The sequence below is a fragment of the Oratosquilla oratoria genome, chromosome 25, assembly GCF_046742065.1.
Source record: "Oratosquilla oratoria isolate Oo_2021 chromosome 25, ASM4674206v1, whole genome shotgun sequence".
Lineage (NCBI taxonomy): Eukaryota > Metazoa > Arthropoda > Malacostraca > Stomatopoda > Squillidae > Oratosquilla > Oratosquilla oratoria.
Genome location: NC_134801.1, coordinates 57,493,954 through 57,503,045, shown reverse-complemented (window position 1 = coordinate 57,503,045; position 9,092 = coordinate 57,493,954). Strand labels below are relative to the sequence as shown.

The following is a 9,092-nucleotide window of genomic DNA, read 5'->3' as shown; positions in this document are numbered from 1 at the left end:
ATTTGGATAGTGGTGAATTCCAGATAATGGTGACCCAAATACAGGAGGGCTTACTGTTTATGCAATGTGATAAATTTTTTGCTACCAATTTTGTTTACCACAATCTTATTACTTCTATTTTTTTTTCATCAACTGAGACTGAAGATGATTGGTAGCCATACATTTACAATAGTGTATGATAGTAATAAAAATAACTGTTGCCTTAGTTTTCATAACTAGAAATCCACAGCCCTACAACTGCTAACAAGTCCTTGAACCACACCACTCAGAATGTACAAAAGTTTCAAAACCTGATATGACTAAACTCTACATCCCTTAAACCAGTTTTCTACTAAACCCAACAACATAAGAACAAGGCAGTAAAGCTTTTATTCATTTTGCTGTTGTAACTATTACAGAACAAATTGCTAGTAGCAGCAATGTAATTCAAACAATCAGTCCCAGCCATCGCAAGGCTTTGAACTTGGGTCCCTCTGAGTGGCAAGGTGGTAATGCTAGGAACTCATACTCAGTGAGATCAGAGTTCAATGTTTTGCAATGGCTGAAGTCTGAGTAAAAGTATAATTATGTAAGGTCATATCATGGGTTTCCCAAGTTAGTGGGTAATTATGCCAAGCAATGGCCATAGTATCTGGTCCAAACAAATTATCCTGCTTTGGATGGAATCAATGAAATCCAAATTCTGTTAAATTCCAGCCCATTAAAATCTAGTGATTAGTGTACATGTAATTTTGATAATTATGCAATTTGAGTAAAATCATAGTAAAAATATGTCATATAGATGATATGGGTATACTAGAAAGGGAGGGGCAGGGGATGGGGGGGAGTAAAGGGTGCTTATGTGTGAATGATATTTTTGCCAGCCTGAAGTGATTTCTCCTTGTCTTCTCTTTTTCTACATGAGGGGACAGAGAGGGGGAGGGGGGTTGCTGATTAAGTTATACAGCCTTGCTGTGGATGTACTGTGTCTTGTTGCATTGCTTCTGACCCAGGGCACTAGGCGGGATACAGGAATGACCCATCATTCATGAAGAATTAAGATGAGAGGGAGGAAAGAGTGGTGATGGAGGGTGGTATGGGTAGCTACCTCTCTTAAATGGGGGAAAAAAGCTCTTGGTATATATAGATAGGGTAAAATTCAAAGTCAATTAAACAAACTTTATATAAAGGCCAATAGCTGGTGTTACTCAACTAGTTACACATATTGCATTAGTTGGCAGCAAGCAATATATTTATGAAAACATTGTTTTCCCCATGCATGTTTTGGTTTTTATACGTTTTTCAACAGTAACCACTCCCACAGTCTCAATTTTACTCTTAATGATTTTTCTTTTTCGAAACAAATACTACAAAATATCACATCATCAGATTTTTAAAACAGTGATATAGATTCTTTTTAAATAAAGAATTTTGCATGTTACTCACCTGTGGGTGTCACGTTTGTCAAAATAATTTCTACCGAATAACTTTGCTTTCATATTTGTTTTCCAATGCAATTTTATCACTTTAACCTTTTAAATATGATGATGCTTACATATGTGTTATGAACCACAAGTGGGGTATACAAGGATACTGGTGTTGGCTCCCCGATTATATTTTGTAGTGGCTGAGTGAGCCCCATATTCTGTGAAAAGGCTTGATCACATTTTCTGTGATGTTATATTCATTCAGGGTGAAAGAGAACAAATATAACAGAAGTAATTCTATAGTTTGTAATGTGCGTTTTGTAATGCATCATTGTACATCAGGCACCTGATGTGCACCCGAATATCTGACTTGTATTGAGGAGGTTAAGGTCAAACCACCATCAAATATGCATATTTCCCCCAATCTTGAGCAATTTTTCCGCTGCAATTCCATCACTTTAAGGGCAAAGCACCATCAAATGTGCATTATTTCTCCCAATCTTGAGCAATTTTTCCCACCAAGTTTTAATATGAAAGACTGCCCTCCTTATAAATGTTGAAATATTATTCTCAAGATGGTTTTTATGTGGTTGTTGTACTTCTGTCCCTTACATAAAAAGGCAAGAAGGCACACAAGCAAACCTGGATTTTTCCTCAAACAATTTGAGAGACAGGGAATTAATAATTTCTTGATTCAAGCTGTCATGCTCTACCCACTATAGTATAAACCACAAGCTCCCCACCTGTGTTGTGTGCCCTAACAAAGAGGGCAAAAGTGAGGAGGATGATAACATCTCTCTAATATAAAGTATTTTTGATGTTGGATTAAGTTTTTACCACCTGAACTTAAATATTCCCATTTTCTTGATATTTTTAAAATTAAAACATTGATATGTGGTCTGGAGACCTATGTACCAAATTGGTTATTTTCCAAAATTCAGTACCACTAATATTATCAATTTCCAATAAATTCTTGTTGAGAAATATTTCCTTATATGCATATTATATCTTCATATTTTTTCAAACTATTGTAACAAGAATTGTTTCTGTGCATCTCTTTAAACGGTGTTAAGGTATAAATGTGTGATACTGACACAGGTGCTAAGGCTAGCTAACAAGAACCCTGCTAGTGACAGTGTTGGAAACAACCCCCTATTGTTTCATTCATCATGATGGAGAAAACAAGTTTAAATTATATAACTTACAATGCACCAACTCTCCTGACATGGAAAACTTATGTAAAAAGAGGTCACTCTTTCTCAATTATACATTACGAAAGCTGATATATTAAGTAAACACAAAATCAGCACTCAACATACTTATAAACAATGTTCTGTTATGATTCAACTCCAAATGGTTCACATGTAATCAAATTTAGCAAACAAAACATAACTGGTTCCGTCTTTACATTCATTTTATGAGAAAGCTTTAAAACAAAACAAAACAATGTTTACGAGTACAAAATTTTGCAATGAAAATTTAATATGATATAGAAAAGAGGACTACAAAATCTAACAATCTTTTTTTCTTAATTTCAGCCATTAAGTTTTTAATTTCAGGTAGTTTTTGCAAAAGTTTCTTCTATTCAAAATGTATCTGACACTAAATACAAGTGTAACAATTAGCTTGCTCAATCTCATGTCAATTTGAGAACAATCAAGTTATATTCACGTGTTCTACATGTCTAAAACGCCAAATTACTAACAGCGTAACTTAAAAGTTATTTTGTTTACAATTTTACTATATAAAGCAGATTTTCATACATATTGATGATTATGTAACATGAAGCACTTAAAAACAATAATCACCTTATGTTTCACAAACTGGAAACCTGTATCCCTACAGTGGCTGATAACAATACCTGGGCCCTCCTACAAATCTCTTATGAAAGAAACATTGGACTACGACCTGTGTTGCATTAGTGTAGGATATTTCTACATTGCTGATAAATGGTAGACTAGCTCTTATGCAAAAAGTTGATAGAATATTGAGCCTTGTCCAGAGAATGTGTCAGTATCTCTAAGTGGAGATCAAGAACTTGCTGTGCTTTGAAAATGGGTGGTAAGAATATTCTCTCTGGCATTCATATCTCAAGACCAGCACTTGCAGATACCAATCTCCTGATATTTGATGGCATGTAATTTCACGGGCCATTCTTGAAATGCATTCTGAATAACAGGACTATTTATAATCACCTTTGCATTCATAATCTCCTATTACATATGCAATGGCTGAGGGAACCAATTATGGGAGAATGCACAATCCTATGCAACAGATGTCTATGAATCACTTGCCTCCAAATCCCATCATCATCTCTATCCGGAGTTACAATCCTAAAAGTCTGGTACTCAAGTCTCCAGACCGAACCCTAAGCCAACTTTTGATAGCTTCAGTGATCTTTCCTCCATTTTTTCACGTGAAGAGATTCAACGACTAGTAAGTTCCCCGTCCTTTTCCTTCTTCTTCCAGATGGCAAAATTGTAACAAATCCACACCGACATTACAGACAATATTCCAGCATTTCTTCCAGAACAGACCTACAGATATACTTGCAGCCCTTCGTTGAACCCTGCAGGGCTGCAGGTTTACGGTCAGTTAAACTTGAAACGACGGTTAGCACTTTAATGATGGAAGAGCTATTTATAGCCATCAAAGCACTGGCAAGCATAACTTGCTTTCTTTTAAAAGTTCTTGACAGAATGATCCACAACATGCATAAAATGAGTTCTTTTTGTCTGTTTTCATCCACTAAAACTGCAAACTATTCTTAAATTTGTATGCTCCTCTATAAACAATATCATATTGGACAATATTTACAAGTAATCAAAGTTTTGCAGACAATATCAGGTTTATATAAAAGCTGGCTGCTGGTTGATTCCATAAAATCACCCATTTTCAGGATTTCTCTTCTTAGATCAATGATACTGAGAATTAGAACTGTCACCTTTAACCAATGGAGACAACTTTAAGAATCAAAATTCCACATTAAGATACAAATGCAGCCCCATTTTCGATTTCTCTAACTTGCAACTAAATGATGAGAAAATTGTTGTCACGTACTGTGTGCTGGGGCAAACACTAGTTGATAAGATATCTGTTTTTCCTTAGCGAACAGAGATCCTTCCCCCCGACCATTGCCTTCATTCAATGCTGTTCCCGCCTACCTAACATCAAAGTTACGTTACCTTTGCAAATGGAAAAGCTTTCCTCTAATACACTACTATACTACATGCAGGTAGGGTCATAGTGCAACTGGGTTACTGTAACCACAACTGGTACAAACAGGAGGTTGTCTGTAGAGACATGCAATCTTGTTACCTGCCGCCTCACGCAACCATACTCCCCGTCGCCCGTCCAACTTTAAACGATAATAACACTTCTTGCTAGATCGTCCTCAAGATTCCCCTTGCACCCACCACCACGTTCGAACATTTAGGAAATTGTTAATGTTACTGTTTATATCGAAATGAGGATCTTACCACTTCTCTAACACGAAAACAAAGATTTTTCAATAGGCGAATGCTGTCAACTATAACGACCAGAACTCTCTCCCTACTATTCTTGTTTGTATTTTGAATGCGATATATAAACAAAAGAGAATCGTATAAGTGTAGAACTTATAATCGAGTGCTTTTGTTTTACTATCGAATGCCTCAAAACTTTAGATTTTAATCGGATTCTTTCCTATTCTCACAGTTCCTCTAAAGATCTCTCAGCTCAAGTAGAAAGAAATCTCTGACAACAACGTTCTAACATAGTGGTCATTTAAAATTAGGATATCCCTTTGAATGTGCACGAGTGATTACTTGAAGCAAACATTGATTGGTGAGGTCACGCAACAGTTGAGCAAAACATTTGATAATATTGATAAATGCTTTTTCTTTTGATATCTGCCCGGAAGGTTCAACATTCCCAACAGCCCAGCATGAGTCATCGCTGGCTAGGTACGACTATAACCCACAAGTAGAAATAATCATGCAGTTTGCGTGGAGCGGTAAAGTTGATATAACATTATAAAATATCTAAATCATAAACACTTATACCGAGAACACGGGGGGGAATAGAAGAAGTGCGGTATGTAATGCGCATGTCTTGTAAAACTATTTGCGGAGTTTCGAGTTGATAACAGGTGCCAGCGGAGATGTATCTTCATACTTTTTTCTATTTAGAGCAACCCATCTTCATATATATTTTAAACGAAATTATTAATAAAACAAGAAAAAATGGAATATCGAAAACAACCTATTTCGGTTGATGAACTCAATAAAAACTAATTCATAAGCACGAACGAAGCTACGGCAACTTTTCTCTTTAGCGAGTTTGACATCTATTCATCGAATCCTAAATCCAACGCTAAATTCCCGCAAGCAAGCCGTCGCAGATGAACAATGAGTTCATGTACTCACCTGAAAACGAGATTGTTGCAATTGCTATATTCTACTCACACTAGGTCTTAGACAGAAATATATAATATATTCAGAGGAAACAAAGGAGCGGCAACTACACTAATTCCAAGCCTGGGTGACAAAACCTATGGAGATAAAATAGGCTGGGAATGCCCAGGGGTAAGGTGTGTTGTTATATCACAAGACCTGTGAAAGGTGTGAACATGTTGACAGGAGACGCATGGATAAAAGAAGAATGATAGGATTTAGGGGGAAATTACGTAATGTTTCAAGTAGCCTATGTTTAGAATTTGTGTCATAATTTGTGAAATAAGTAACAGCCGAGTAACAAATGCACGGCTTACGAACATAGTCTAAGTAGATAAAAATGATATATCGTCGGGTATGCCCATAGAAATGCATGGAAGGCGATAGAAAGAAGGAAGGGTCAGAATAAAGTTAGCATTTTTTCTGAATGAAGATTAATCTAATAATAAAAATAAACTATCTGTAGGGACCTCACTAAAGCCTAAAGTTATATTCATTATTTAGACCGCGTTCCGGTAAGTAAATACAACCTCATAAGAATACAGTAATATTCTGTTGGCCTTGATTCCGTGCACTGTAGAAGAACGATAATGGACGCATTTCATTTTCAAATGTCATGATGAAATCGTCTCAGCTTATCAGGCTAGACTGGCAACACGCAACATCCACTCACTCTTAAAATAGGGTGAGGGGATGCAGTCTTTGAAGAGTAACATTCATAGGGCCACAAAAATTAATGAGCGTCTCCCCCCGGCCTAAGAATATCACCATCAAGAATATCTCTACGCTCATTTATCATTTACTCGCTGGTTTACAAGGAAAAGCGCAGACTTATTTGCAATAAATGCATTTTGTATTGTTTTTATAGATGTCTTCCGATATGCATCTTCTGCTATTCACATCAAATAGATTGTCAAAGAAAATCCGCTCTCCCTACCCAAGAATTTAATAAGTGGGCAGACGTTAAATTTTGTCTCGCCCGAATTTTGGGACTCGCAGAGTTCGGATGTTTGTGTACTGGAGAACTTGTTGCACGGACGGGGTCCACATACTTAAGCAGTATTGTATAATCAATACATATTAGGTGTATGTAGAAATCTAGCTAGAATTTTTATTTTATTCTACAAAAAATGTTTCTCCATGCAAGAAATAAAATAATACCTCCAACAGTGAAATTATTTGTCCACCTTTTCTATAAACTTGGTAATAGTTGACCTGGCCGTCTTGCCGCCATATTGTAAACGTGCAACTATGTCCGGGCAGGGTTAAAATCCGTAAACAGAAAGTAGCCAGTTGCCAGGAAAGACACTGGTGAATACACATGGATAGACTAGGAAAAAAGAATAGATACATCATGGTAGCTCGCTCCTTGACTTCTTAATCAGTAGCGGATTCAGAAGTGGAGCTGAAGCCCACCGACCCATATTTGTTCATTACCTCAATACAGAGGTCGAGAAACCTGTCTTATGTACACAGGTAAGAGGTAGAAAGCTAAAATGGCAGACAATTTCCTAGAATTTATTAAAACACTTCAGTGAGATTTATTGGACAGATACTTAAAACATTAGAGTAAATATTTAGAAATGTAAGATAAAGTATTACTTTTGACCAATATTTTGAAAGAAACCAAATCAAGTGAGACCATATACTTTAGTTTATATTCGAAATCATTGTCCTATAGAGTACATCTGTTTACAAGCATCAACTGTATTTACAAAATTGAGGTTAGCCAGCCCCCAAAGCGTCATCTCTATTTACAAAATCCAGGTTAACCCCCAAGCGTCATCTATGTTAAAAAAATTCAAGTTGGCCATCCCAAAGCGTAATTTATATATACATAATTCAGATTAGGCTTCCCCACCCCCAATTTTGATCTTGGATCCGTCACTGGTCTTCATCAAACCAGAGTGAAGAATTTTCAGTACCTACGCTCACGTAAAGGTCACTAACACGGACACTTTAAACTGACGAAGTGACCACTAGAGTGAATAATGTTGGTCCACTCGCTTCAAATGTCCTCGGAGTCGACGATCAGATTTCAAACCCTTGAAGGCCCTGTCTCCTCTCCTGTGAACGAACTTCCAATGCATCAGAAATCTGGCGTGTTCGTAGGGAAGGCCCTGTCTCCACTCCTGTGAACGAATTTCCAATGCAAAATGCATCAGAAAACGGGCGTGTTCGTAGGGGAGTCGTAACTTCAGTGAAAGGAGAATTACCAATGAGAGAATGAACAACATCATGAATATTATTTTCAAACGTTTCGGCAATCAGTGTCCATCTTCAGTGAAACTACAATAAAATCTTGTTTTGTCAGTGTTTTGATCTGTTTGTATCCATTACATCTCTTAAGTTTGTGAAACTCTTGAGATTCATTTTGTGTATCGGTGTTATCTTATGTAGTGTAAATTGCTGCCATACATTTTTTTTATTTTATTTTTCATTTTATTGTCGATTCACCGAAGATAGCAACATTGATTCCCGAAACAATTGAAAAATAAAGTCCATCTTTCGTAGCCTTAATGGTAAATCTCCTTTTACCGATTACACATAGTTTGGTAAACTCCCTCAGAGGTGCTTTGAGGCGATCCTTGGTGGCTACGCTAGGGCAGTGTTGTCTCCATGTTGTTGCACTTGGAGAGGTAATATAAGTGGACTGCGGGATCGGTTCTTGTGGGAGGGAAAGAAAAGTCTGTAGGAAAATGAAAAGACAGTCGTGTGTAAAAGGAGGATATTGCCATTAAGTGTGTTAAGGGGTATCTATAAATTGAGATTATTACTAAGGTTCGGCCTCACGATTGTTAACGTACTACCTTCGTCTAGAACAGTGTGTGTGTGGGGGGGGGGTACCTGCTGTTACTAATTATACATTTCTGTATGATTTAAGGAATCTGAAGAAGAATATTCCATCGCTCTGTCCTGGCAGAAGAAATATAAGATAATTATGATTGTCAAATTTGTAATAAAGCAAAGGGGTTTTCTTCATCAACATTTTAATGTTATTATTATTATTGTTTTACCCTTTTTGGTGGAGTGAGGTTTGGGAGAAAAATGAAGAAGAAACGAGTGTTGAGAATTCATGAAGGGGGGTGGTATAGAGTGAAAAAAAAAGGTTGAAAACCATTGGTCTAGGATTTCCAAACGAAAGGTGGTTTGAATGATGGACGGCTGCCAAGCCTGCAGGACAGAGAGTCTGCCCTTGTTTCTTTCTACTGGATGAATGCGTCGTGAAGAACAGCTTACAGAACATTGATCC

General features: G+C 36.9%; 1 protein-coding gene across 7 annotated transcripts in view; it reads right to left on the bottom strand.

The window, feature by feature from the left end:
• The window catches only part of alph (protein phosphatase alphabet), a 66,049-nt gene extending 60,114 nt beyond the window's left edge, over positions 1–5,935 (bottom strand). For 4 of the 7 annotated variants that reach the window (XR_012967621.1, XM_076208805.1, XM_076208810.1 and 1 more), the window contains exon 1: positions 4,886–4,991. The gene's annotated coding sequence lies outside the window, so the exon portion shown is untranslated. The other 3 variants (XM_076208807.1, XM_076208809.1, XM_076208808.1) reach the window with 3 other exon arrangements.
• Positions 5,936–9,092: the final 3,157 nt, after the last annotated feature.